Genomic DNA, 17,582 nt, shown 5'->3' with positions numbered 1-17,582 from the left:
TTAGTTCAAGTTTATGTGGATGACATTGTGTTTGGGTCGGCCAATGAATCCTTGTGTGAAGAGTTTGGAAAACTCATGACTAGTGAGTTTGAAATGAGTTTAATGGGAGAGCTAACATTCTTTCTTAGCCTCCAAATTAAACAAACTCCTAGTGGCACTTTCATTCACCAAGGAAAGTATGCAAAAGAACTAATCAAGAAATTTGGCCTAGAAAATTCCAAACCAATGGGAACACTAATGCATCAAAATACTAAACTTGAAAAGGATGATAATGGTAAAGATGTGGATGAAACAAAGTATAGAGGAATGATAGGTTCACTCATGTATCTAACCTCCTCTAGACTGGATATTGTACAAAGTGTTGGTGTATGTTCAAGATTTTAATCTCACCCAAAAGAATCTCATCTTTCGGCCGTTAAACACATCATTAGATACATTAAGGGAACTAGTGATTATGGCTTATGGTATCCAAAATCTGATAATTTTTGTGCAATAGGGTTTTGTGATGCAGATTATACGGGAGATAGAGTGGATAGAAGAAGTACATCCAGCATGTGTTGCTTCCTTGGAAGCTCACTCAACATGTGGTCAAGCAAAAAACAAGCCACCGTAGCTCTATCCACAGCCGAAGCTGAATATATTTCTGCATCTGCATGTTGTTCACAATTAATTTGGTTGAAAACTCAATTGGAAGATTACAAATTAAAAATCAATAGTATACCCTTGTTCTGTGACAATATGAGTGCTATAAACATTTCTAAAAATCCTGTTCTGCACTCAAGAACAAAGCACATTGAAATTAAATATCATTTTATTAGAGAACATGTGCAAAAGGGAACTATTGATATTCAATTTGTAAAATCTGAAGATCAACTTGCAGACATTTTTACTAAACCCTTGTGTGAAGACAGATTCTGCTCTTTGAGAAAAAGTTTGGGAATGACAGAATTAAGTTCTGTTGATAATTTGTGAAATTTTTTTGACACTGTCTGGTTTTGTCTCGTAGGAAGGCAGGAGACATTTTTTGGGACGTGAGGAATGAGCCATAATTCAGGGGGAGACTGAACTAATGTTAATTGTGTTGGGCCCCACCAAATCACTTTGACCTTACTCTAACCTGTTTTAAGTTTCTCTTTGTGTTAATCACATTTTTTTAAGTTGTTGTATCAAATCTTATTGGGGAGAGGCTATTGTCAAATAAAATCTTTTATCCTTCCCTCATCCCTTGATTCTAGGAGCTAATTCTTCAGTTTTATTTTTAAAAAAAAACTTCCCTTGGTTAATAACCGTGCCATAATGGGTAATAACTACCCTACTTCTCTCTCCAATTAGTATTTAATGCTTCCTTAACCTCCCACATCTCTTCACTCACTTCGGTTCTCCCTTCACCTTCCCCTCTCCACTTCTCCATTTTTAATATCATGAAAAAGAAAATTGCTCCAAGGAAAAGTGAACGAATTCTTCTCTCCGAAAAATCCTCCACCCCTCAAACCCACACTCATATACACATTCATTCTACATCTTCATCATTTCTCTCACCATCATCCAAGCAAACGGACACCATGAGGAGAAAAGTGATAGCAAAAAAGACTTCATCAAGAAAAAAGAAGGAACCCGTGGTTGAAGAGGAAGAAGAGTCTCACACCTCACCGCCTCCCTCACCACCGAAGAAGGCAACCCCTGGACGGAGTTCACATAAGACCAAAAGCTTTGTGTTACATGACACGAGGGAACTAGCCAATCTGGAATCATTGAAATTCAAAAATAAATTCAACAAACCTCATTCACACTTTGATCCTGCTAGATTCAATTCGTGTGCCTCCTATGAGTTCCACAAGGAAGTATTGGAGAAACGTCACTTGTGTGTCTCACACTTGGTGAATCTGGACCCACTTACAGTCAAAGGAATCAACTTCTCTCCTCTATTTGAGAATCTGAAATGGACCCCTCTGCTCCATATTCAGAAACCCATTCACCCTGAATTAGTACGAGAATTTTATACTAATATGAGGCTAATCGATGGTACCATTCATTCCTACGTAAAGCGGGTATATATGACTCTGAGCTCGGAGACGATCAGAGCTGTCCTAGGCTACACTGATGAGGGACCAAGAGCGTAAATGTCTGAAAAATGGGACTCTCAGGTTGGAGTCATATACAAGATTGCCCTGCAACAAATCTGTGAGAACTTGTCTGGCTTGGATGGCACCATCCCTACTCACAAGGCCCTCGGTCCCGAAAACTTAATACTGCACAGAATTATTACTCATATTCTGACTCCACAGAGTGGCTCACATAACAGAGTAATTGTTTTTGACTCTGATGCCAGGGCATTTTGGCCAGTTTCACTGACCTTTTCTTTACTGTTTTAGGGTAGTTTCATGCATTTTTCTAGTAAATAAGCAAGTTTTGGGTAGATATTCACTTACATCTTGATTCAAGCAAACATTGTGAACTTTACATGATTTCATGAGAATTATGCATGAATTGAATGACAAATTAGATAATGCATGATCTCATGACTTGGAATAAAGCTTTGATGCACTTTAATTGCTTGATTTCAGGACAAAGGAAGCAAGGAAGAACCATGTTAGTAGCCACGTTAGTCTAATTAACGTGACCACTAACGTGGAATGGGCATAAGCTTGCAACGTTAATGAGAAAAGTGATCGCCAATAACGCCTTCGAAAGCCATTATAGCTCACGTTAGTTGCCACGTTAATTACAATAACGTGGAAGCTAACGTGGAGGAGAAAGGAAGCTCCAACGTTAGTGGTAAAAGTGAATACCACTAACGTTGGAAAAAGGGCACACTTGGCCACGTTAAGAGTCACGTTAAGTACATTAACGTGAACTCTAACATGAAAGGAACAAGGAATCGCCAAAGTTAGTGACACTCACCTTTGTCACTAACGTTGGATTAAGCCACTATTGCCCATGTTAGTTGCCACATTAATTACATTAACGTGGAAGCTAACGTGGAGGAATAATTGATGGACCAACGTTAGTGACACTCACCTTTGTCACTAACGTTGGAGATGGCAATCACCACCACGTTAGTGGTCACGTTAATCTAACTAACGTGAACTCTAACGTGGGAAAGAGGGGCGTTTGGAGCGTTAGTGACAAAGGTAAGTGTCACTAACGCTCTCGAAGTTTAGGCATGCCCACGTTAAGGGTCACGTTAGTTATACTAACGTGAACTCTAACGTGGGAAAAAGGGGCAATAAGCAACGTTATTGGAAAAGGTGAATACCAATAACGTTTGCAAAGGACCAAGAGGCAACGTTAGTGGTCACATTAGTGCCACTAACGTTGAAGTTAACGTGGACCATTTTTGGCTTGGAACGTTAGTAAAAAAGATAATCGTCACTAACGTTCTCGAACCCACATTTGCACTTAACGTTAACACCACTAACGTCCTAACTAACGTCCATGCCCAACTCACTTTTTCTGCAAGCAAAGCTGAGCCCACTGAAGACTGTAACTGCTTCAACTAAAAATCCAAAGGCCCATATCCAAGACTTGAAGAGCCAACTAGAAGATCAGAAGAGTAGTATATATAGGAGTATTTTTGAACTAGTGAGGGAGCTTTTGGCATTTGGAAGAACTACACTTTGTATATTTTACTTTCTCTGCAACTTCTAGTTTTAGTTTTCAAAATGTACTTTTCATTTACGCTTTCCATTCCCAGAGCTATGAATAACTAAACCCCTTTCATTGGGTTAGGGAGCTCTGTTGTAATTTGATGGATCAATAATAGTTTTCATTATTCTTCTTCTTTCTTTTCTCTTGATTTTACTAGAAAGCTTTCAATCTTCATCCACTTGGGTAGTTGTCTTGGAAAAGAAGCTATTCATACTTGGATCTCTTCGGAACCTTGGAAGAGGAATGAAGAGATCATGCTAGAAATGCTTTCTCATGTTGGACCAAATTGGGGTTTGGATGGATATAGTGACATATAATCCTACCAACACTTTGATTTGGGAATACATGTGGTATAATCAGTGACCATACTCCATCTCTTCTCATGAGCAATTAGACCAAGGAATTGGCTATTGATCAAGATTTGAGAGATGAATTATCAAGGAATTGGAATCCAATCACTTATGATTGCCAAGGAGATCAATAAATGCATTGATTGAGGAAGAGATGAGAATGAACTTGATCCGGAGAATACAACATCTCCTGAGCCCAATGAATCCTCCATTTCTAATCTTACCCATTCTCTTTACTTTCTGCCATTTACTTTTCTGTTCATTTCCCCAAATCCCCATTTAAGATTCTTCAATTTACTTTCCGCCATTTACATTTTGCTCTTTATTTCCATCCTTTACACTTTCTGTTATTTACTTTTCCACCATTTATGTTTCTGCAAATATCAACTCAATTTCTGCGTAGCTCAACTAGAACATTCCTCTTATTAAAGTTGATTGACCAATCAATCCCTGTGGTATTCGACCTCACTCTATTGTGAGTTTTTACTTGACGATAATTCGGTATACTTGCCGAAGGAAATTTTGTTGAGAGACAAGTTTCCGTGCATCAAGTTTATGGCGCCGTTGCCGGGGATTGATTTTGTATCAACAATGATTAAATTGGTGGATAACTAGATTGAGCATTTTTCTTTTGTTTTGTTTAAATTCTGTTTGAGTGATTTACTTTCAGTTTTAGTTATCTTCTTTCCTTTATCCCTTACCCGTTTGTGGTATTCTCTTATTTGTTACAATTCAGTTCCATAACCCACTAACTATTTGATATATTGCATCACTCACACTAACAGCATTTTTGACAAGAATACTTCCTGCATTTATCTCCTTCTTGCTTGTGCCTCGTTGGTTGTGTGATAGGTAGAAGAAGCGGGGCTTCAACTTCCTTTGATTCTGAACCTGAGAGGACCTTCCTTAGACTAAGGAGGGAAGCAAGAGGAAAGAGAGTTGTTAGTGCTGAGGAAGAGGAGGAGTATTTTGAACCAGACATGGATGAGAATATGGAGAACCATCATGAAGAAGAGGCTCACAACCATGGCAGAGAAGGTCCAGTGCATCATGCTGGACAAGAGAGAAGAGTTCTAGGCTCTTACATCAATCCAAACCTAGGAAACTGTGGAAGTAGCATCCAAAAGCCAACCATACATACCAATAACTTTGAACTAAAGCCACAGCTCATCACCCTTGTTCAGAACAACTGTTCATTTGGAGGAAGTGTCCAAGAAGACCCCAATCAATATCTAACCACCTTCCTGAGGATATGTGATACTGTGAAGTCTAATGGTGTTCATCCTGACGATGGCACCAAAAACGGATGCACAGAACCATGGTCTAAACATATCTTCACAACTTCGCATAACTAACCAGCAAGTGCACTGGGTCGTCCAAGTAATAAACCTTACGTGAGTAAGGGTCGATCCCACGGAGATTGTTGGTATGAAGCAAGCTATGGTCACCTTGTAAATCTCAGTCAGGCGGATATAAAATAGTTATGGAGCTTTCGAAATTAATACTAAAATAAGGATAGAAATACTTATGTAAATCATTGGTGAGAATTTCAGATAAGCGTATGGAGATGCATTCATTCCTCTGAACCTCTGCTTTCTTGCTGTCTTCATCCAATCAGTCTTACTCCTTTCTATGGCTGGCTTTGTGTAAGGATGTCACCGGTGCCAATGGCTACTTTCAATCCTCTCGGGAAAATAGTCCAGATGCGCTATCACTGCATGGCTAATCATCTTGGAGGTTCTCAATCATACTGGAATAGAATTTACTATCCTTTTGCGTCTGTCACTATGCCCAGCACTCGCGAGTTTGGAGTTCATCACAGTCATTCAATCCCAGAGTCCTGCTCGGAATACCACGGACAAGGTTTAGACTTTCCGGACTCTCATGAATGCCGCCATCAATCTAGCTTATACCACGAAGATTCTGATTAAGAGATCTAAGAGATACTCATTCAATCTAATGTAGAACGGAAGTGGTTGTCAGGCACGCATTCATAGGGAATGATGATGATTGTCACGTTCATCACATTCAGGTTGAAGTGCGAATGAATATTTTAGAAGCGAAATAAGATGAATTGAATAGAAAACAGTAGTACTTTGTATTAATCTTTGAGGAACAGCAAAGCTCCACACCTTAATCTATGGAGTGCAGAAACTCTACCGTTGAAATACATAAGTAATGAAGGTCCAGGCATGGCCGAATGGCCAGCCTCCAAACGTGATCAATAGATCAAAAGATAATCGAAAGATGTTCCCAAGATGTCTAATACAATAGTAAAAAGTTTTATTTATAATAAACTAGCTACTAGGGTTTACAGAAGTAAGTAATTGATGCATAAATCCACTTCCGGGGCCCACTTGGTGTGTGCTTGGGTTGAGCTTGAATGTTACACGTGCAGAGGCTCTTTCTGGAGTTGAACGCCAGGTTGTAACGTGTTTCTGGCGTTCAACTCTGGCTTGTAACGTGTTTCTGGCGTTTAACTCCAGACTGCAGCGTAGAACTGGCGTTCAACGCCCATTTACATCGTCTAAACTCGGCCAAAGTATGGACTATTATATATTGCTGGAAATCCCTGGATGTCTACTTTCCAACGCAATTGAAAGCGCGCCATTTTGATTATGTAGCTCCAGAAAATGGATGATGGAGTGCTCTTGATATTCCACCCTTAGTTGTCCCATGTTGGAACTTAATTCTCCTAGGGAGGTGTTGATTTGCTTCCAATAGTTTTATGGAGGAAAATGCATATGAGGCATCTCCGGGATCTCATGGTGATGAGCTTCCTGCGCCTCTTGAGCTCCATGAATGGGCTCTCTTGCTTGCTCCCTCTGGGCGTTCAGCGCCAGGTTGGTGCCCATTTTGGGCGTTCAGCGCCAGAACCATGCTCTGTTCTGGCGTTGAACGCCAGGCAGGTGCTTCCTCCAGGGTGTGATTTTTCTTCCGCTGTTTTCGATTCTGTTTCTAAATTTTTCGTTTATTTTGTGACTCCACATGATCATGAACCTAAGAAAACATGAAAAACAAAAATAAAATTAGATAAATAAACATTGGGTTGCCTCCCAACAAGTGCTTCTTTAATGTCAATAGCTTGACAGTGGGCTCTCATGGAGCCTCACAGATGTTCAGAGCATTGTTGAGACTCCCCAACACCAAACTTAGAGTTTGGATATGGGAGTTCAACACCAAACTTAGAGTTTGGTTGTGGCCTCCCAACACCAAACTTAGAGTTTGACTGTGGGGGCTCTGGTTGACTCTGTTTTGAGAGAAGTTTACTGTGCCTCTTTTCCATGTTCACAGAAGGATAACCTTGAGTTTGAAACACAAGGGAGTCCTCATTCACTTGAAGGACTAGTTCACCTCTGTCAACATCAATCACAGCTCTTGCTGTGGCTAGGAAGGGTCTTCCAAGGATGATGAATTCATCCTCATCCTTCCTAGTATCTAGGATTATGAAATCAACAGGGATGTAAAGGCCTTCAACCTTTACTAACATGTCCTCTACTTGTCCATAAGCCTCTTTTCTTGAGTTATCTGCCATCTCTAATGAGATTCTAGCAGCTTGTACCTCAAAGATTCCCAGCTTCTCTATTACAGAGAGTAGCATGAGATTTATCCCTGACCCAAGGTCACATAGAGCCTTCTCAAAAGTCACGGTGCCTATGGTACAAGGTATTAGGAACTTTCCAGGATCCTGTTTCTTCTTAGGCAATCTCAGTTGACCCAATGCATTTAATTCATTGGTAAACAGGGGAGGTTCATCTCCCCAAGTCTCATTACCAAATGAATTGGCATTCAGCTTCATGATTGCACCAAGGAACTTGGCAACTTGCTCTTCAGTAATATCCTCCTTCTCTTCAGAAGAAGAATACTCATCAGAGCTCATGAAGGGCGTAAGGAGGTTTAATGGAATCTCTATGGTCTCTAGATGAGCCTCAGATTCCTTTGGTTCCTCAGAGGGAAGCTCCTTATTGATCACTGGACGTCCCAGGAGGTCTTCCTCCTTGGGATTCACGTCCTCCCCTTCCTCTTTGGATTCGGCTATGATGGTTATATCAATGGCCTTGCACTCTCCTTTTGGATTTTCCTCTGTATTACTTGGGAGAGTACTAGGAGGGATTTCAGTGATCCTTTTTACTCAGCTGGCCCACTTGTGCCTCCAAATTTCTAATGGAGGACCTTGTTTTATTCATGAAACTTACAGTGGCTTTAAACAAATCAGAGACTAAGTTTGCTAAATTAGAAGCATTTTGTTCAGAATTCTCTGTCTGTTGCTGAGTAGAGGATGGAAAAGGTTTACTATTGTTAAACCTATTTCTTCCACCATTATTAAAGCCTTGTTGAGGCTTTTGTTGATCCTTCCATGAGAAATTTGGATGATTTCTCCATGATGAGTTATAGGTGTTTCCATAAGGTTCACCTAAGTAATTTACCTCTGCTATTGCAGGGTTCTCAGGATCATAAGCCTCTTCTTCAGGAGGTGCCTCTTGAGTACTGTTGGGTGCAGCTTGCATTCCATTCAGACTCTGAGAAATCATATTGACCTGCTGAGTCAATAGTTTGTTCTGAGCCAATATGGCATTCAGAGTATCAATTTCAAGAACTCCCTTCTTCTGAGGCATCCCATTACTCACAGGATTTCTCTCAGAAGTGTACATGAACTGGTTATTAGCAACCATGTCAATAAGTTCTTGAGCTTCTGTAGGCGTTTTCTTTAGGTGAATGGATCCACCTGCAGAAGTATCCAATGACATCTTAATCAGAGAAACTAATTGAGGTTTCAGCTCAAAATTGTTTGCTCCAATGGTAGGGATGGAGATGCTTCTTCCATGTAAATTGGAATTAGGTGCAGTAAAGTCACCAAGCATCCTCCTTGCATTATTATTATTATTTTCGGCTGCCATCTCCTCTTTTTGTTCGAAAATTTTTGTTGTAATTTAGCTTCTCTTAGTTTTCTCTTCAGAGTCCTTTCAGGTTCTGGATCTGCTTCAACAAGAATATTCTTGTCCTTGCTCCTGCTCATATAAAAAGAGGGAACAGAAAAATAATAATAATAGGGATCCTTTTTACCCAGGTATAGAAGTTCCCTTTAGGTGAGTGGAAGAAAGGAAGAGTAGAAGAAAAGAAGAAGAGAAAATCTGAACTCAGAGAGAGAGGGAGGGTTCGGATTTTTGGTGAGTGGGGAAGAGATGTTAGTAAATGAATAAATAAATAGAAGGAGAATTTTTGAAAATTATTTTTGAAAATGAGTTAGTGATTTTCGAAAATTGTTTTTGAAAAAGGTTAGTAATTTTCGAAAACTAAAATCAAAAATTAAAATAATTAGTTAATTAAAAAGAAATTTTGAAAAAGAAGGGAGGGATTTTCGAAAATTAGAGAGAGAGAGAGAGAGAGAGTTAGTTAGGTAGTTTTGAAAAAGATAAGAAACAAACAAGAAGTTAGTTAGTTAGTTGAAACAAAATTGAAAATCAATTTTGAAAAGACAAGAAGATAAGAAGTTAGAGAAGATATTTTAAAATCAAATTTTTGAAAAAGATATGATTTTTAAAAAGATATGATTAAAAAGATATGATTTTGAAAAAGATAAGATAGAAAGATATTTTTGAAAAGATATGATTGAAATTAATTTTGAAAAAGATTTGATTTTTAAAATCACAATTAATGACTTGATTCACAAGAAATCACAAGATATGATTCTAGAACTTAAAGTTTGAATCTTTCTTAACAAGCAAGTAACAAACTTGAAATTTTTGAATCCAAAACATTAATTGATGATGTTATTTTCGAAAATTATGATATAAGATTAAGAAAAGATTTTTTTGAAAAATATTTTTTAAAATTTTCGAAAATAAATAAGAAAAATGAAAAAGATTTGATTTTTTTTGAAAAAGATTTTGAAAAAGATAAGATTTTTAAATTGAAAATTTGATTTGACTCATAAGAAACAACTAAATTTTAAAAAGTTTTGAAAAAGTCAACTCAAATTTTCGAATTTATGAGAAGAAAAAGGGAAAGATATTTTTTTAATTTTTGAATTTTTAATGATGAAAGAGAAAAACATGAAAATGATGCAATGCATGAAAATTTTGGATCAAAACAATGAATGCATGCAAGAATACTATGAATGTCAAGATGAACACCAAGAACACTTTGAATGTCAAGATGAACACCAAGAACTTATTTTTGAAAAAATTTTTGATGCAAAGAAAACATGCAAGACACCAAACTTAGAAATCTTTAATGTATAGACACTATGAATGCAAGAATGCATATGAAAAACAACATGCAACACAAAACCATATAATATGAAGATCAATCAAGAAGGGTTATCAAGAACAACTTGAAGATTATGATGAATGCAATGCATGAATGCAATTTTCGAAAAATGCAAGATGAGTATGCAATTGACACCAAACTTACAATTGACTCAAGACTCAAACAAGAAACACAAAATATTTTTAATTTTTATGATTTTATTAAATTTTTTTTATTTTATATTTTTTGAAAATCATTTGAGAAAGAAAAATAAGGATTCCAAAATTTTTAATATGAATTCCAGGAATCTTATGCTCTTTAGTCTAAAGCTCCAATCAAAGGGTCAGGTATGGCTTAATAGCCAGCCAAGCTTTAGTAAAAATATGAGTGTAATTCATTCAATTTTTAAGCCAAAACCTCTGTCCAAAAGAATTTAGACATGGATTTATAGCCAGCATGCTTCAACATGCTTCATGAAACTCTAGAATTCATTCTTAAAAATTCTGAAGAAAAATATATTTTTGAAAACATTTTTATTTTAAAATTTTTTTTTCGAAAACAAATGAGAAATTTTTGAAAGGTTTTTGAAAAATTTTTGAAAATAAAACAATAAGAAAATTACCTAATCTGAGCAACAAGATGTACCGTCAGTTGTCCAAACTCGAACAATCCCCGGCAACGGCGCCAAAAACTTGGTATGCGAAATTGTTACTCAGGTTGTGAATTATTGTTCGAAATTGATTCCCTGGCGATGGCACCAAAAATGGATGCACAGAACCATGGTCTAAACATATCTTCACAACTTCGCATAACTAACCAGCAAGTGCACTGGGTCGTCCAAGTAATAAACCTTACGTGAGTAAGGGTCGATCCCACGGAGATTGTTGGTATGAAGCAAGCTATGGTCACCTTGTAAATCTCAGTCAGGCGGATATAAAATAGTTATGGAGTTTTCAAAATTAATACTAAAATAAGGATAGAAATACTTATGTAAATCATTGGTGAGAATTTCAGATAAGCATATGGAGATGCATTCATTCCTCTGAACCTCTGCTTTCCTGCTGTCTTCATCCAATCAGTCTTACTCCTTTCTATGGCTGGCTTTGTGTATGGATGTCACCGATGCCAATGGCTACTTTCAATCCTCTCGGGAAAATGGTCCAAATGCTCTGTCACAGCACGGCTAATCGTCTGGAGGCATCACCCTTGTCGTTGGTTGCATCCTATTCCTCTCTGTGAAAATGGTCTGATGCGCTGTCACTGCATGGCTAATCATCTTGGAGGTTCTCGATCATACTGGAATAGAATTTACTATCCTTTTTGCGTCTATCACTACGCCCAGCACTCGCGAGTTTGGAGCTCGTCACAGTCATTCAATCCCAGAGTCCTACTCGGAATACCACGGACAAGGTTTAGACTTTCCGAACTCTCATGAATGCCGCCATCAATCTAGCTTATACCACGAAGATTCTGATTAAGAGATCTAAGAGATATTCATTCAATCTAATGTAGAACAGAAGTGGTTGTCAGGCACGCGTTCATAGGGAATGATGATGATTGTCACGTTCATCACATTCAGGTTGAAGTGCGAATGAATATTTTAGAAGCGAAATAAGATGAATTGAATAGAAAACAGTAGTACTTTGCATTAATCTTTGAGGAACAGCAGAGCTCCACACCTTAATCTATGGAGTGCAGAAACTCTACCGTTGAAAATACATAAGTAATGAAGGTCCAGGCATGGCCGAATGGCCAGCCCCCAAACGTGATCAATAGATCAAAAGATAATCCAAAGATGTTCCCAAGATGTCTAATACAATAGTAAAAAGTTCTATTTATAATAAACTAGCTACTAGGGTTTACAGAAGTAAGTAATTGATGTATAAATCCACTTCCGGGGCCCACTTGGTGTGTGCTTGGGTTGAGCTTGAATGTTACACGGGCAGAGGCTCTTTCTGGAGTTGAACGCCGGGTTGTAACGTGTTTCTGGCGTTCAACTCTGGCATGTAACGTGTTTCTGGCGTTTAACTCCAGACTGCAGCATAGAACTGGCGTTCAACGCCCATTTACGTCATCTAAACTCGGCCAAAGTATGGACTATTATATATTGCTGGAAAGCCCTGGATGTCTACTTTTCAACGCAATTGGAAGCACGCCATTTTGAATTTTGTAGCTCCAGAAAATCCACTTTGAGTGCAGGGAGGTCAAAATCCAACAGCATCAGCTGTCCTTCTTCAACCTCTGAATCTGATTTTTGCTCAAGTCCCTCAATTTCAGCCAGAAAATACCTGAAATCACAGAAAAACACACAAACTCATAGTAAAATCTAGAAATGTGAATTTAACATAAAAACTAATGAAAACATCCCTAAAAGTAACTAGATCCTAAAAATACTAAAAACAATGCCAAAAAGCATATAAATTATCCGCTCATCAGGAACCAAGTAGCAGCAATCACTGCCTCATCAACAGCTCAAGAAGGAGTGAATGCAGAGGCAGAGGATGATCAGGAACAAGCCAACTATATTGGGAACTCACCTAGGCAGACCCATGATCCATACTCCAAAACTTATAACCCTGGTTGGAGGAACCACCCAAACTTTGGGTGGGGAAATCAACAAGATCAAGGCCAAGATCAGAGACGTCACAACCCCAACAATAATGCAGCTCACCAACATTCCACATAGAGATCATATCAGCACCCACCTAACAACACCTCTCAATATCTATATCAAAACCAAAATGGCCCTTCTCACCCCTCCAATCTCAACTCACCATCATCCAAAGATAGACTCTCAAGGATTGAGACTCTACTTGAACGTATATGCAAAGAAGTTCAAGACAGTAAAATATTCTGAGAGGAAGTGCGGTCCAATATGCAGAATCAAGATGTTGCCATCAAGAAACTTGAGACACAAATTGGCTACTTATTTAAGCAAATTCCTGGCCATAACCTTTGCAGCAGCACTGATTCAAACCCAAGGGAGGAATGTCAGGCTATCACCGTCAGAAGTGGGAAGGAATTGAAGGAAACTTCCAAGAAACCACAAGAGAAGAACTCAAATGAAGGGGAAGAGGAACAAGATGAAGTCCAAGTTCCCACTCCCAATTCACATCAAAAAGGAGAAATGCTGAAGCCAGACGTTCCAAAAGCTCCATACCCTCAGCAATTAAAAAAGAAGGGGGATGACAACTAATTCTCAAGATTTTTGGAAATCTTCAAGAAACTACAGATTAACATACCCTTTGCTGAAGTAATAGAGCAAATGCCGCTCTATGCCAAGTTCTTGAAGGAATTAATGACCAAGAAGAGAAGCTGGAAGAGCAACGAGACTGTGATACTAACCGAAGAATATAGTGCCATCATTCAGCACAAGCTACCCCAGAAATTGAAGGATCCTGGGAGTTTCCAAATTCCTTGTATTATAGGGGAAATCACAGTGGAAAAGGCCCTATGTGATTTAGGAGCCAGCATAAATCTGATGTCCGTAGCTATGATGAAAAAAATGAGGATTGAAGAGGCCAAGCTAACAAAAATGGCCCTACAACTGGCAGATCGATCATTCAAGTTTCCTCACGGCATAGTAAAGGACTTGCTGGTGAAGGTAGGAGATTTTATCTTTCCAGCAGACTTTGTAGTGTTGGATATGAAAGAGGGAGCCAAGGCCTCTATCATCCTGCGAAGACCATTCTTGGCCACTGCTGGAGCTATCATTGATGTCCAAAAGGGTGAACTTACCCTGAGATTACACAATGAGAAGATGACATTCAATGTGTTCAAGGCCATGAGTTACCCACAAGAACCATTGGGAGAATGTATGAGGTTGGATTCACTGGAAGATGCAGTACAAGAGATTTTTGAAGAAGAAGAACTTGAGGGGTTAACAGAGGAGGAATCAGCATCAAGCGAAGAGGCTGCAACAGCGGAGATTCATGTTCAGGGCACACTAGAAGAGGAGAATGAAAGAAAAGAAGCACCCAAACTTGAACTCAAAGCACTGCTGCCCACTCTCAAATATGCATATTTAGGGGAGAATAAAAGTTACCCAGTGATCATAAACTCAGCCCTCAGCCAAGAACAAGAGGAGGAACTACTCCAAGTATTACAAAAGCATAAGGATGCCATTGGATGGACCCTTGCTGACTTGAAGGGAATCAGTTCGACCATATGCATGCATAAGATACTACTGGAAGATGATGCCAAACCATCCATCCAACCCCAAAGGAGGCTAAATCCAGTCATGAAAGAAGTGGTACAGAAGGAAGTCATGAAGCTGTGGCAAGGAGGGGTGATCTACCCAATTTCGGATAGCCCATGGGTCAGCCCCGTCCAAGTGGTCCTCAAGAAAGGAGAAATCACTGTAGTACCCAATGAGAGGAACGAACTCATCCCTACAAGAACGATCACAAGATGGAGGATGTGCATTGACTACAGAAAACTCAATGAAGCTACAAGAAAATATCACTTCCCACTCCCCTTCATGGATCAGATGTTGGAAAGACTTGCAGGACACGCATATTACTGTTTTCTAGATGGTTACTCAGGATATAATCAAATAGTGGTTGATCCGAGAAACCAGGAGAAAACGTCATTTACTTGCCCATATGGAGTGTTTGCATACAGGCGCATGCTATTTGGGCTATGTAATGCTCCTGCAACGTTTTAACGCTGCATGCTTTCTATCTTCTCAGATATGATAGAAAAATTCATTGAAGTCTTTATGGATGACTTTTCAGTATTCGGGGATTCCTTTTCCAATTGCCTAAATCACCTTGCCCTGGTGTTAAAAAGATGTCAAGAAACCAATCTGGTCTTGAATTGGGAAAAATGTCACTTTATGGTGACAGGAGGAATAGTTCTTGGCCATAAGGTTTCTAACAAAGGCATTGAGATAGACAGAGCTAAAGTGAAACTCATTGAAAAATTACCCCCACCAAGTGATGTCAAGGCAATTAGGAGCTTTTTAGGGCATGCTGGCTTTTATAGAAGATTTATCAAATATTTTTCAAAGATAGCCAAGCCCTTAAGCAATCTCCTTGTATCTGATACACCATTTGTCTTTGATGAAAAGTGCATGCTAGCATTCGAAAACTTGAAAAAGAGGCTGTCCTCTACCCCTATCATTTCCCTACCTGATTGGAACTTACCATTTGAACTGATGTGCGATGCATCTGATTTTGCAGTTGGGGCAGTGTTAGGACAGAGAAAAGATAACTTGGTCCATGTGATATACTATGCCAGCAAAGTCCTCAATGACACTCAAAGAAATTATACCACTACTGAAAAAGAGTTGCTGGCAATAGTTTTTGCATTTGACAAGTTTAGATCATACCTCATTGGTGTCAAAGTGATCATTTTCACAGATCACACAGCACTTAAATATTTATTTGCCAAGTAGGAATCAAAACCAAGACTGATAAGATGGATCTTGTTGTTGCAGGAATTCAACATTGAGATCAGAGACAAGAAAAGAGTGGAGAACAAGGTAGCCAATCACCTATCCAGAATCCCTCAGGACAAAAGTGGAACACACGATGCCAGTGTAAATGTGTACTTCCCAGATGAGCAGTTAATGATGGTTCACAAAGCACCCTGGTTTGCAAACATTGCCAATTTCAAGGCAACTGGGGCTTTACCTCCAGAGATCAACAAACATAAAAAAAGAAAGCTCATCAATGACGCAAAATATTTTGTCTGGGATGAGCCATATCTCTTCAAGAAGTGTTCAAATGGAATCCTGAGAAGATGTGTCTCAAAAGAAGAGGGACGAGAGGTCCTGTGGAACTGCCACGACTCGTGCTATGGAGGCCATTTTGGAGGGAAAAGAACTGCAGCAAAGTTGTTACAAAGTGGATTCTTTTGGCCCACCCTTTTCAAAGATGCCAAAGAACTAGTAAAGAACTGCAATGAATGCCAAAGAGCTAGAAACTTATCCAAAAAAAATGAGATGCCACAGAATTTCATCTTAGAACTGGAACTGTTTGATGTGTGGGGAATCAATTTCATGGGACCATTTCCAACCTCATATTCAAACAAGTATATCTTGGTAGCAGTGGATTACGTTTCCAAGTGGGTAGAGGCTATTGCAACCCCAACAAATGATAACAAGGTGGTCATGAACTTCCTCAGAAAGAATATCTTTAGCCGGTTCGGAGTCTCCCGAGCACTCATCAGTGATGGAGGGAGCCATTTTTGTAACAGACCACTAGAAGCTCTCCTCTTACAACACGGGGTGAAACACAAGGTTGCCACGCCCTACCATCTCCAAACAAGTGGGCAAACCGAGATATCTAACAGAGAATTAAAAAGGATTCTGGAGAAGACTGTAGGAGCATCAAGAAAGGACTGGTCGAAGAAGCTAGATGATGCCCTTTGGGCATACAGAACGGCATTCAAAACACCATCGGGATGTCCCCATATCAACTGGTGTATGGAAAGGCCTGTCATTTACCATTGGAGCTGGAACACAAAGCCCTCTGGGCTCTCAAGCTACTAAAGTTTGATAGCATTGCTGCTGGTGAAAAGAGGGTCTTGCAGCTCCAATAAATGGAGGAGTTTAGATCTCAAGCCTATGAAAATGCCAAGATCTATAAAGAAAAGGCGAAGAGAAGACATGACCTCAATCTGACACCCAGGAGCTTCGAAAAAGGACAGCAAGTGCTCCTCTACAACTCCAAATTGAGATTTTTCCCTGGGAAACTCAAATCAAGGTGGTCAGGACCCTTTCTTGTCACAAAGGTCTCGCCATATGGACACATAGAAATCATAGAAAAAAGTTCAAAGAGGGCTTTCACTGTGAACGGACAAAGGCTCAAACACTACATGGGTAACATGGGGGAAAACCCCAAAATGAAGTATCATCTCAACTAATGGAGAAATCGTCGAGCTAGCGACGTGGTGCACGAAATTGTGATTCACACTTTTCACAACTCCGCACAACTAACCAGCAAGTGCACTGGGTCGTCCAAGTAATACCTTACGTGAGTAAGGGTCGAATCCCACGGAGATTGTTGGCTTGAAGCAATCTATGGTTACCTTGTAAATCTTAGTCAGGAGATTAATTATGATTATCAGTTTGAACTGCGAAAAATAAAAGAGCATGAAATAAATACTTGTTATGCAGTAATGGAGAATGTGTTGGAGTTTTGGAGATACTTTATCTTCTGAATCTCTGCTTTCCTACTGTCATCTTCTTCTCGCACGCAAGTTTTCTCCTATGGCAAGCTGTGTGTTGGTGGATCACCGTTGTCAATGGCTATCATCCGTCCTCTTAGTGAAAATGGTCCAGGTGCGCTGTCACCGCACGGCTAATCATCTGTAGGTTCTCGATCATAC

The sequence above is a fragment of the Arachis ipaensis genome, chromosome B02 (genome assembly GCF_000816755.2).
Source record: "Arachis ipaensis cultivar K30076 chromosome B02, Araip1.1, whole genome shotgun sequence".
NCBI lineage: Eukaryota > Viridiplantae > Streptophyta > Magnoliopsida > Fabales > Fabaceae > Arachis > Arachis ipaensis.
This window is presented reverse-complemented; position numbering follows the sequence as displayed.